At 38.7% G+C, this 12,336-nt stretch overlaps 1 non-coding gene across 1 annotated transcript; it reads left to right on the top strand.

Moving 5' to 3' along the window:
• The first annotated feature begins 12,016 nt into the window (after positions 1–12,016).
• Positions 12,017–12,123, top strand: LOC127116316 (small nucleolar RNA R71). The gene has a single exon (XR_007801269.1). It is a non-coding gene; the product is annotated as a small nucleolar RNA R71 (small nucleolar RNA).
• Positions 12,124–12,336: the final 213 nt, after the last annotated feature.

The raw sequence follows: 12,336 nt of genomic DNA, 5'->3' as shown, positions 1-12,336 counted from the left end.
AAAGTGCTGTTTCATTTTCCTCTGGTGGGGGATGTTTAAATAGGGGCAACTGTCATACCCTGATTTTGGCCCTGATATTTTTTTTGAAGCTTTGGAACCCTTACTGGATAAGAGAGAGTATTTAGCTTTTGCACCAGACATCAATGAAACAAGGATGATGATAGAGGTGCTGTCGATCAAACTTCCGGACATACTCAGACATTTGATTATAGTATACGCCTCAATCATACATGGGCTTTCTCCGGTTTTCCGGACGTCACAATGATAATGGATACAAATGGCCCTTTTCTCAATGACTTGGAACTTGGTACTGAACAGAAGATCTAAGAAGGACACTATATGATGGGCTTAAAAGCTGGCATATTTCATCTCTTTTGGGCCAAAACAGCTATAGCCGTTGGAACTCTATCTATCATTTCTTGGTGCCTTTTTCCCTTACTACACTGTCAATGATAAAGGAGTCTTTATGAGTCCTCTGGTGTGAACTTTTCCGCATGTCTTTTGAGGATGATACTTGATACACTGCTCTATTGTGTAATTGGACTGTATTTTGATAAGGCTTTTCCAAGGGAGTGTAGACTGCAATATCCATGGAACTTTATTTTCGAAAAAAAAAAGACTTCTGGAGAAAGAAAAAATTGTAAATAATTATTCCTGCAGTTTTTAAAGTTAAAATTGCCGGGTTAAAATTGCCGGTAATAGTTCAGAGCCAACACGTTCAGCAACGACAGGGTGCGGAACCATCATAGTTAGAGTTACAACATGCTTTCAACCTCTCAGAGAATGCCAGGCTAAATATTTCCGTTAGTTACTCAAACCTGTGACGTAATTGTTTAGTTTTCCTTTGCTCTTTTTGGGTTAATCCAGTGGTTTTAGTTGTTTTAATCATTGTTGGTATAAGAGAAACCAATAGTGAAAGATAGCCCTTGGTGTTTGAATCAGTTTTTACTAAAGGTTAATTGTTGTGGTTGAATGGGAGAGAATGGCGGAACCTGGACGCATCAGGTGAAATTTAGTCAATCATCCAATTTGAATTCTTTCTGTGCTCCCTTTGATATGGGGAGGCAAAATGCTGCTGCTGCAGGAATGAACCCACGTGTCGATATGGATACGGTTTCAAGGAATGAGGCAGTACCACCAGCTTATGCATCCTCTGCACTACCCTATATGCAGTCAGGACTTTTAAATGAACCTCATAGTTGGTTTTATTGTTTGCCTCGCTTCGACAGGGTTTTACGTGTCCTCCGAACCTCATTTCTAAGGATAAACTCCCTAATGCGAGTCATTTGAAGGGTTTAAGGAGGAAACTACGCAGAATGGGGAATCGGGCTTTCCTATAAAAAAAACAGTTTCTTGTCATTGATCAAACCGGTGATCAAACGACTCTCATTTATAGTTCGAGATTCGGGAAGCCTGTTGAGTGCCTTGGTTCATGGGATTCCAAGTTTCATAGAGGGCACAAAAGTATTCTCATCAATGGAAGCGAACAATAGAGATCAAATTATGGATGTCGGATCCATGGTTGAAGTTGTTTCTGCGGAAGCCGGTGATGCACCTCTTCACGCCATCGAAAGCCTCTGCATGCGCTGTCATCAAAACGGAACTACAAGATTTTATTTACTTCAATTCCTAATTTCAGGAAGATTTTATTGTTGGTTTTTGAATGTCCTCACTTTGGTGAGAGGAACCATGAAATGCAGTTGCTGGAGCTCTGTATGTATTGGGAGCTGTAGAAACATTTTTGAAAGCAATTCCTTCTGCTGGAATTTTTAGGGAGCCTATGACACAAGTTAATGGTACCACACTTGCGGTACAGAGTCCGAGTTCACATGACCTGCAAATTTATGGGATAGTTGTGACTATTGTGTTATGCTTTATTGTATTTGGATGAGTGAAGATGATAAATCGGATTGCACCTGCATTTCTTATACCTGTTTTACTCTCACTCGTCGCTCTAAATTCTGCTTGCCTTAAAGGAGAGATTAACGTGGAAGCACTTGAGGGATTTGTGGCGAGATCACCTAACCTCAAGAGTCTAAGGTTAAATCATTCTGTGCCGGCTATTGAACTTCAAAGGACACAAGTGCAAGACTTTCTATCCATAAGGCCTGTTGGTTTGGATTTTGCAGTGATGCTGATGTTCTTTCTGCTATGGATGATGCCATTCATGATGGTGTTGACATACTTTCTCTCTCCCTTGGTCCTAATCCTCCACAACCGAATTACTTTGAGGACGCTGTCAGTGTTGGAGCATTCCATGCATTTCAAAAAGGAATTCTTGTTTCTGCTTTTGCTGGAAACTCGGTTTTTCCTCGAACGACTTGCAACGTTGCTCCTTGGATCCTCACTGTTGTTGCTAGCACGTTAGATAGAGAATTCAGTTCAAATATCTACCTTGGCAACTCAAAAGATTTGAAGGGTTTTTCTCTAAATCCAACAAAAATGGAGTATTCTCATGGTTTGATACATGGAAGTTCAGCCGCAACGTCTGGAGTTTCAGTAACAAATGCTAGCTTCTGCAAGAACAATACTTTAGATCCTACCTTAATCAATGGAAAGATTGTTATCTGCACAATTGAAAACTTCACTGACAAAAGAGAAGAAAAATCCATAATAGTAAAGCAAGGTGGTGGTGTTGGAATGATACTTATTGACCATAATGCCAAAGAAGTCAGTTTTTAGTTTGTCATCCCAAGCACTCTTATCGGCCAAGATGCTGTAGAAGAGCTTCAAGTATTTCTTGTTCTGAAGTCTGGAAAGCTAAAGAATACCTTAATCTATATCCAAGTAGTGCAAATGTGAAGGCAGAGGCGGATATTATTGATGCACTTACAGTTAAGCTTCCAAACCTTGGGGTGAATGTTCTGCCCATGCAATTCACGCAAATAAAAGATCCTATGGAAATTGTAAAAATGGAAATCACAAATCCAACTGGAGCATATTTTCATGTTGAGGAGCTTGTTGAGGTTGCCAGGCTTCTTAGCTTGAGGTCTGCTGATGATGTACCGGCTGTTGAAGAAGTTATTGCTAGAGAAGCTGCAGTTTCTGGTGATTTACAATTGGCATCTGATCTTTGTCTTTGTTTTGGCCAGAAAAGGACATAACAACATATGGGATTTATGTGCTGCAATTGCAAGAGGTCCTGTCCTTGAACATATGGAAGTAGATTCTCGAAAGCAGCTATGAGTAGGTTGTGTAGAACCTGACGCAAGCAGAAAAGCCATTCTGCATAAAACCACCGGACCTGCAGAAACAGTTACAGAAATGTCTTGGAAACAATTTGTAGTCTTTTTTCCATGAAGAGCTCTTGGCATTTTTCTACAATGGTAATGATAGCTTTCAAGTCCTTCCAACGACACTAGGTGCAATAAATGTTGCGGTGTGACGGTTACATTATTCGTCAATGACGTATGATGCGATAAGCGCCAGTCATTTTGGTCCTATTGAAAAGTTTATATTCTTCCCCTTGAAAGGATTTGCTTTAATTGAGTACAGAAGGATTATTGATGCGATAAAGGCTAGACACTTTGCACCTCAGAATTTTCCTTGCCGCGTAAAATTCATGGATATAGGATTTGGTACTAAGGGTGCAATGAATAGTGTGGCGGTTGACTCTAGTTCTCATATTTATGTTGGAAATATTTCCAGTCACTTGGGCATCTCCCAGTTCAAACTCTGGAATCTGAATCGGCCGCGTCCATGTGCAAGGGTGATTGTTTTACTTCCAACCAGAAATTGTTAGCACAGCTAGCAAGTTTGTTGAAGCAGACTGCCTGACTATAATGTTCTTTGCCGCAACAGGTACAAGAGTTGTTCTCATTAAATTGGCATTTCGACTATTGAGTACGGTAATACTGGATGCATTTCCGGTTTGCAAGCAACAGAGGTTTGCAAAGGAGACCTTGGAGATTTTTACACCGTTGGCCAATTTTCTAGATTTGTGCATTTTACTGTGAGATAGAAAGCTGTTGTTGCCTTTAAACATGGACATTTCGACCAAGCTGCAAAGTCATATGAGAAGGTTTATGCACTGTACAATGGGGAAGGATGGCAGGAATTGTTGGCAGAGGTCCTTCCCATTCTAGCAGAGTGTCAAAATATTCTCAATGATCAAGCTGGCTACTTGCTATCATGTGTGCGGCTACTTTCTCTTGAAGATGGATTATTTTTGACGAAGGAGCGTTAAGCTTTTCAAGCAGAATTGATTCGTCTTGCTCATAGGGAAATGAAAGACCCTGCAACTCTTGATGTGTCATCCTTAATTACATTTTTTGGAAATCCTGGACCTCCATTAGAGTTATGTGACAGGGATCCTGGTATCCTTTCAGTAACTGTCTGTAGTGGTTTTCCAGATGATATAACTCTTGATTCAATCAGTCTTGCATTCATGGCAACATATAATGCAGACGAAGGTGTAAAGGCATTGAAGAGTTCTACAACTATTGTGTTACACCCTGGTCGGAATACTATTGCCTTGGATCTACCACCTCAGAAACCAGGATCATATGTTCTTGGAGTTCTTACTGGGCAGATTGGGCAGTTGAGGTTTAGATCTCATGGTGTTTCAAAACTTGGTCCTGCAGAGAGTGATGATGTTATGAGTTATGAAAAGCCAGCTAAACCTATTTTGAAGGTTTCCAAACCTAGAGCACTTGTGGATCTTGATGCTGCTGTTTCATCTGATTTGCTAATAAATGAACATCAATGGGTTGGTATTTTAGTTCGGCCGTTAAATTACTCCCTCAAGGCTGCTGTCTTGCATATTGATACTGGTCCAGGATTGGAGATTGAAGAGACAAACATAGTTGAGATGGAAAGCTATACTAGTGTATCGGAGAATGATGAGGACGATGCTTCTAACCTTACTGCGGAAACTCTCAAGAGAGCCAATGATGAGGTTCTGGCAATTGTAGTATTTTGCTCAGTCCCATGCCAAATCTATCCATTCGCAAACACTCCACTTCCTTTTAAAAACTTCCAAAGATCTCCTCGAGTTTTAGATGCCGACTCTAGTGCATGCATTGTTGTATCATCTGTTCTTGTTAGAAATGGCTGAGAAGTGTTTTAAACATGCAATGGATTTGAGTGGATTGCTACCTCTATGTTTTATTTAGGACATACTGAAGGAGTATTAAAACTTGCAACTCTTGCTACACAGCAAGGGACCGTAATTACAAGGTTAATCCAAAATCCGAACTCCAAATGCAGTGCAATGATAACGGCAGCATCCGAGATTGTGAAACTAAACAACAACACATTGAGATACCGGCAAACAACTTCGACAACAAATCATGTTGGTGACGAATGCAATAGATGCCAATTACAGTCGAGTCACTGAGGCAGCTATGGTTTGCTTCAAAATCTTATTATAATCCAATCATTGAAGTATGTGGAGGAACGGAGTTTGCGTCCAGCTACATTGCAGGAAACCCCCGGCAGCCTCAAGCTTTTGGAGCATTCAGCACAACAACAACGTGACTAACTTTTAGAGGCTACTGAAAATTCATGACAGAATAGTGATGCTCTTGGAGATAACACCAAGGAGTCTTCTGAAGCAACTCTTAAAGACACTATTCGTAATTCAAATCCAACTTTCACAGAGCAAAACCGTATCATTCTGCAATAACAATGCAATAACAACACACCAAAATCAGTCCAATTCCAAAAAAAAAAGAGAAAACACATATTCAAGTGAGTTACAGTGGTGAAAGTTTTTCTTACCAACAGTAGAGTTTTCAAAATGAAGAGAATTGAGAAGGGGACCACAAGTTGGATATGGACAAAATTCAAAACCTCTCCACTGCACAACAGACCCCCACTACTCTGAGGAAGCACAGCAACACATCAAAGAGGAGATGAGTCACATATAAGAGAGGCCACTGTTCATAAAGAGGAGAGAGCTGAAAAACCCTAGTTTTTGGAGAGGATTGGCGGCTACCATTCAGAAAATAAAAGAAGAGAATTGAAGGCAACGTTTACCTACATTCGTCAGTCGAGCTCGCCGCAACCGGTTAGCTTCCTTTCCGAACTTTATTTCTATGTTTCGATTCTGCTTTGCATCTTTCTGAGGGAACCATGGTTGTTGTTCCAATTTGATTTCATTTAGCAATACTGTTGCCTGTTTGTGATAATATCTTACCGTAAACCTTTGATGTTCGAAATGGAAAGAAATCTCTGTGCGTTAAGATGAGCTTGCTTGAATTCTGCTACTGTTTTAAACTTTGTGTTTTATTTAAAAGGCTTGGTCCGTTTTTTATGTTATGTGTTAGCGCTTGAGACTATACAACAAGGATGTCTATCTGGCTGAGTTAGTAAAGGGGTGTTTTGGTAAACCCTAGGTTCTGGGTTCAATCCCTGATTTTCAGCATTTTTTCATTTTTTACATATTTTCTATCCGTCCTTTGTGTGTGACCCTGTAGGTTTTCGCGGCATTGGCAATTATATTAAATCTTGTATTTAACATAATAAATAGTGAGCGGTATCTAGCAACACATCACTGCTACCCAAGACACGAAAATGTCATGTGATCTGACAATTCCTTCTATGATAATACTTATGTGTATAATTACCCTTTTGCCCTTATGTCTATATTGAACACAAGGCATAGACTGTGTCATCCTTGTCCAGTTCAATATTGGGCCCATAGACATTAATCCTATTATGCAGGATGGGCAAATTCCATCTAGGTCACTCATATCCCTCAGCATGCTTCGTGGAGTACCCATCAACTGTCTTTATGGTTATCCAGTTACGGACAACGTTTGATCAGCAATAAAGCACTCGACTCTACATCTAGGGTCCATAGTGGTTTCAGGTCGAAGAGTGGTATACACCATTATCACCATGAGAATAACTTATGACACTTTGCATAACCTTCTATATAGTATTCTCATAGCGGGTCAATCCGGTATAAATATTACTCTTAATATTCATACCTATGTTTAAGACTTGATAACTCCTTATCCATGATCCATGAGATGTGATCATCAGTCTATATACATAATAGTCTTAATGCTTTAATGTCATCCCAATTCACAATAAAGCTCGACTACGGATACTTTAAGAATAGTGTCCTTATGTTTAATGTGATCTCATGATTAAGTCATACTTGATACATTAAACAGACTAGCTATTCTAGGGACTTTATTAAACAAACGTAATAAAGAAAAAGCCTTTTATTATTAATAAATAATTCGATACAAGTACCAAAAGCATTGGCCTCTAGGGCTTACACCAACACAACCAGCAACCAACTTACACCTCTAAAAAACATCACCACTGCGCTGGATACTTAATGAGCACCGCCTTCCTTTTCATCCAAACCTCACTATGCCACTCACCAAATCCCACCTCCTTCAAACTGCTCCAAACACTCACCTTCCTTTTCATTTCTCACACTCTCTTTTACTACTACCGCTGCACCAAGCTCTCAACTTCACATTAACGACCACATCTCCTCGCCGGACCACCCTCATCCATCCGAGAACCACCAGATCTCTTCCATTCGAGCTCCTTCACTGCAATAACAATAAAACTGCTCACAACTCAACAACATGTTTCTCACTCTTCGACACTAACTTTGCAGCAACATTTATAACAACTCAACAATTTAACATTTCCGACATCAAACTCGGAAGCTCCAAGCAACACAACATTTACAACAACTTTGCTTCATGTTGGTTGGTTTCTTTTTCTGTTTTCATTTTCTCCATACTCCGATGTTGTTTTGGTTGTCGTTTGTTCTCGTTTCGCACTTATGCTTGTTTGGTTTGATAAGGAGTATCTATTCGATGTCGTACCCCGTACTTGTGTAAAAGCTTCTCAAATATATTAGATATGAAATGCGATCCTCCATCACTTATGACTAATCTTGGCACTCCAATTCTAGGGAAAATATTATTCTTAAACATTTTGATTACCACCTGTGCATCACTTGTAGAAGAATCAATGGCTTTTATCCATTTAGATACATAATCAATAGCTACGAGTATGTATTTATTTTCCATTGAGGATGGAAAAGGGCACATGAAATCAATTCCCCACACATCAAAGACCTCAACCTCTAATATGTTTTTCAAAGGCATTTCATCTCGTCGAGAAATGTTTTTGGTGCGTTGACAACAGTGACAGTTTGCAACCATAGCATGGATGTCGCGCAATATGTTAGGCCAATAAAGTCTAACTTGAAGAATTTTAGCGCATGTCTTTGACATGCTTGCATGCCCTTTGTAAGGAGAGGAGTGACAGTGGTTCATAATGCTCTCGATTTCCTCCTCAGAAATGCAACGGAGGAAAAGGCCATCGACTCCTCTTTTGAAAAGGAGGGGTTTATCCCAATAAAAGTGTTTTAGGTCGTGGAAGAATTTCTTCTTCTGTTGGTAAGTCATATTTGGAGGTAGAAATTTAGCTGCTAAGTAGTTTACGTAGTCAGCATACCAGGGTACAGTCTTGTGCACTAAGGCAGCTTCCTCTTTTATCTTGTTCTCAATGTTTGAGTATTTTTCTTTAAGATATTCATGCTAGTGATCATAACTCATTCCTTCAATGTCAACTGGCACAACTAGTCTATCATAAGTAAAATCGTCATTTATGGGTACATGTTCTGGTCTTAGATTCTCTAGTCTTGAGAGGTGGTCAACTACCACGTTTTTGGTTCCCTTCTTGTCTCAGATTTCCAAATGGAATTCTTGTAACAATAGGATCCACCAAAGTAATCTTGGTTTCACATCCTTCTTGCTTAATAAATATCTAATAGCAGCATGGTATGTGTAGAAGATGATTTTGGATCCCACTAAGTAAGAACCAAATTTATTGATTGCGAATACTATAACTAAAAGCTCTTTTTCAGTAGTGGCATAATTCATTTGGGTTGCGTCTAAGGTTCTGCTTGCATAGTATATGACATGTAGTTTCTTATCTATACGTTGTCCCAAGACAACGCCTACAACGTTATCACTTACATCGCACATGACCTCGAATGTCCGACTCCAATCAAGAGCTTGCATAATAGGGGCAAAGATTAGATCATGCTTAAGGAGATTAAATGACTTAAGGCATTTTTCGTTGAATATGAATTCAACATCTTTCGTCAGAAGACCAGTCAAAGGTTTAGTAATCTTATACAAGTCTTTAATAAAACTTCAATAGAAACCGGTGTGTCCAAGAAAACTTCTGTCCTCTCTAACTTTTTTAGGTGGCTAGAGGTTCTCATGACCTCTATCTTAGCTTTATCAACCTCAATTCCTCTTTCAGACACTATGTGTCCTAGGACTATGCCTTCCTTTACCATGAACCGGAATTTCCCAATTTAGTAATAGGTTAACTTTCACGCACCTTTCCAATACCTTTTCTAATTTAGCAAGGAATCCTTCAAAAGTAGATCCGCATACGGAAAAATCATCCATAAAAACTTCCATGATATCATCTAGGAATTCTACGAATATTGTCATCATACATCTCTGGAAGGATGCGAGAGTTTTGCATAATCCGAATGGCATTCGACGGTAAGCAAAAGTTCCATAAGGACATGTAAAAGTAGTCTTCTCTTGGTTATCTGGGGTAAATTAGAATTTGGAAAAATCCTGAGTATCCGTCTAGATAGAAAAAGTACGAGTGTCTAGCTAAACGTTCAAGCATTTGATCAATGGACGAAAAGGGAAAATGGTTCTTTCGAGTTTCTTTGTTTAGCTTTATGTAATCTATACACATACGTCATCTAGTTTCTATACATTTAGCTATATATTTCCCTTGTCAATTTTAACAATTGTTACACCTTATTTCTTAGGTACGACATGCACTAGGCTAACCCCTTGACTTTCTGAGATTAGATAGATTATTCCAGCATCGAGTAATTTTAGTACTTCCTTCCTAACTACATCTCTCATGATAGGATTGATCCTCCTTTGGTTCTCTCTAGAGGCTTTAGAGTTCTCTTCTAGCAAAATTATGTGCATGCATATAGAGGGGCTTATCCCTTTTAGATCAGAAATGTTATAGACTAAAGTTGTAGGATATTTTCTCAATACCACCAAGAGTTTCTCAGTTTCTTCTTTATTAAGATCAACACTAACTATAATCGAGCGATCAAGTCATTTATGAATAAACTCATATCTTAGATTCTTGGGTAATACCTTAAGTTCTATTGATGGCTTCTTAGGGCTTGACATAATTTCATGTGTAAGTGTTAAGCATTCCCTCAGGCAATCATCATCATATTGGCGATGGTATTCATTCTCATCTTCTTCTAACATTTCATTGGCTGGAAGTTCTACTAATTCTGTAATTGTCCGTGGAGGGTTAGATTCTAACTCTTTTATACATTCATCAATGATGTTTATAAAACAACAAGTTTTGTCTATATCTGGGGTTTTTAGAAACTAGGAAAGTATAAATTTGTTTTTCTCTTCTCCTACCTCAAATGTTAATTTCCCTCATTTTACATCTATTATCACACCAAGGAAGGTCTTCCTAAGATGATGAATATATTAGAGTCTTCTTTTATATCCATTACTATGAAGTCTGTAGGGATATAGAATTGGCCAATGCAAACTAGAATCTTTTCCAACATTCTCACATGGTATTTAACATAACGATCTGCCAATCGGAGGGACATTCTAGTAGATCTCCAGTATTCTAACTTTAGTTTTTCACAAATAGAAAGAGGAATCAAACTAAAGCTAGCTCCGAGATCGCATAGTGCCTTGTCGATAACAAACTTGCCTATTACACAAGGAATAGAAAAACTACCACGGTTTTTCAATTTGGGTGGCATGTTATTTTGGATAATGGCGTTACACTCTACAGTGAGTGCCACTATCTCGTCATCTTCAAGTTTCTTTTATTTGACAAGATCTCTTTTAGGAACTTATCATATGAGGGCATTTGAGTAATGTCCTAAGTGAAAGGTATATTTACATGAAGTTCCTTTAGGAGCTCGATGAATTTCTTAAATTGACCCTCATTCTTAGATTTGGCTAGTCTTTGAAGGTATGGTATCTTTGGTTTATGAAGAGGTGGAGGTACATAAGGTTTTTCTTTATCAATAACATCTTTAGTAGTGATAGTCTCTTCATTATCAGCTATTGGTTTTCATACTTGATTTTCATCAGTAACTTTCTCAGGTTCCTCCTCTACTCTTCTACACATCGCATGGTTTTTAACTTTTAGGTTTATTGGTCCATCTAACTTTGTCCAACTTTGTAATGTGATAGAGTTTGCATGGCCCTGAGGATTTGGTTGAGGTTGGTATGGAAATATGCCAGCAAGAGGGGTAGTGGCCGCTTGTTGTTGGGTAACTTAAGAGATTTGGGTCTCAAGCATCTTATTATGTGTAGACATGCCTTCAACATTGTTCGCCAAATTGTTTTATCGGCTTGTTAGTACGAATGTTTTGATTCATGAACTCTTTGTTCTGTTAGATCTGAGATTAGATGAAGTTCTCCATCATGAGTTCTAAGTTTGACTTTCTAGGAGCAGGAGGAGCGGCATGGGTTTCCTTTTTAAAAACCTGGAGGGTTAGAAGATGGAGGGCTTGGCGCAAACAATGTGTTATTGCTCTTGTAGGAAAAGTTGGGATGGTTTCTCCATCCAGGATTATAGGTGTTGGAATAGGGATTTCCTTGCACATAGTTAACTTGGTCAGGTGCAGTTTCAATCAATATTTGGCAATCAGTGGCTATATGTCCTTAGACTTCACAAATTTCACAGTTTGGGGCTACAACAGCCACGATGGTTGAAGTGGTTATAGTTAAGTTTTTGATCTTTTGGGTAAGTGCTTCGACTTTAGCATTTACATGATCAATTCATTGACTTTGAACATTCTTCCTTTCTGTTAGGTTTTCTCGACTTGAACTCGTTCAATTCCCCATTAGTAATGATTTTGGCCATGTTTTCGATAAGCTGGTAGACTTCATCGAAGGGTTTATTCATTAAGGATCCACCAGCAGCAACGTCTATGGTCATTCTTGTGTTGTATATTAGACCATTGTAGAAGGTATGAATGATAAGCCATTATTATAATCTGTGACGAGGACATAATTTTATCATATCTTTATATCTTTCCCATGCATCAAAAAGAAATTCTCCTTCGACTTGTTTAAACGTAGTTATATGATTTCACGGCATTGTCGTCTTGCTTGGTGGGAAATATATGGATAAGAATACCCTTTTGAGTTCATTCCAAGTAATGATTGAGTTTGCAGGTAGAGACTGTAGCAATGCTATGGCTCTATCTCTCAGCGAAAATGGAAATAGACATAATTAAATGGCTTCTAGATTGGTACCATTACTCTTTAATATGTCTGCATATTGTACAAACACTGACAAATGAAGATTTGG

The sequence above is a fragment of the Lathyrus oleraceus genome, chromosome 1 (assembly GCF_024323335.1).
Source record: "Lathyrus oleraceus cultivar Zhongwan6 chromosome 1, CAAS_Psat_ZW6_1.0, whole genome shotgun sequence".
Taxonomy (NCBI): Eukaryota; Viridiplantae; Streptophyta; class Magnoliopsida; order Fabales; family Fabaceae; genus Lathyrus; species Lathyrus oleraceus.
This window is presented reverse-complemented; position numbering and strand designations above follow the sequence as displayed.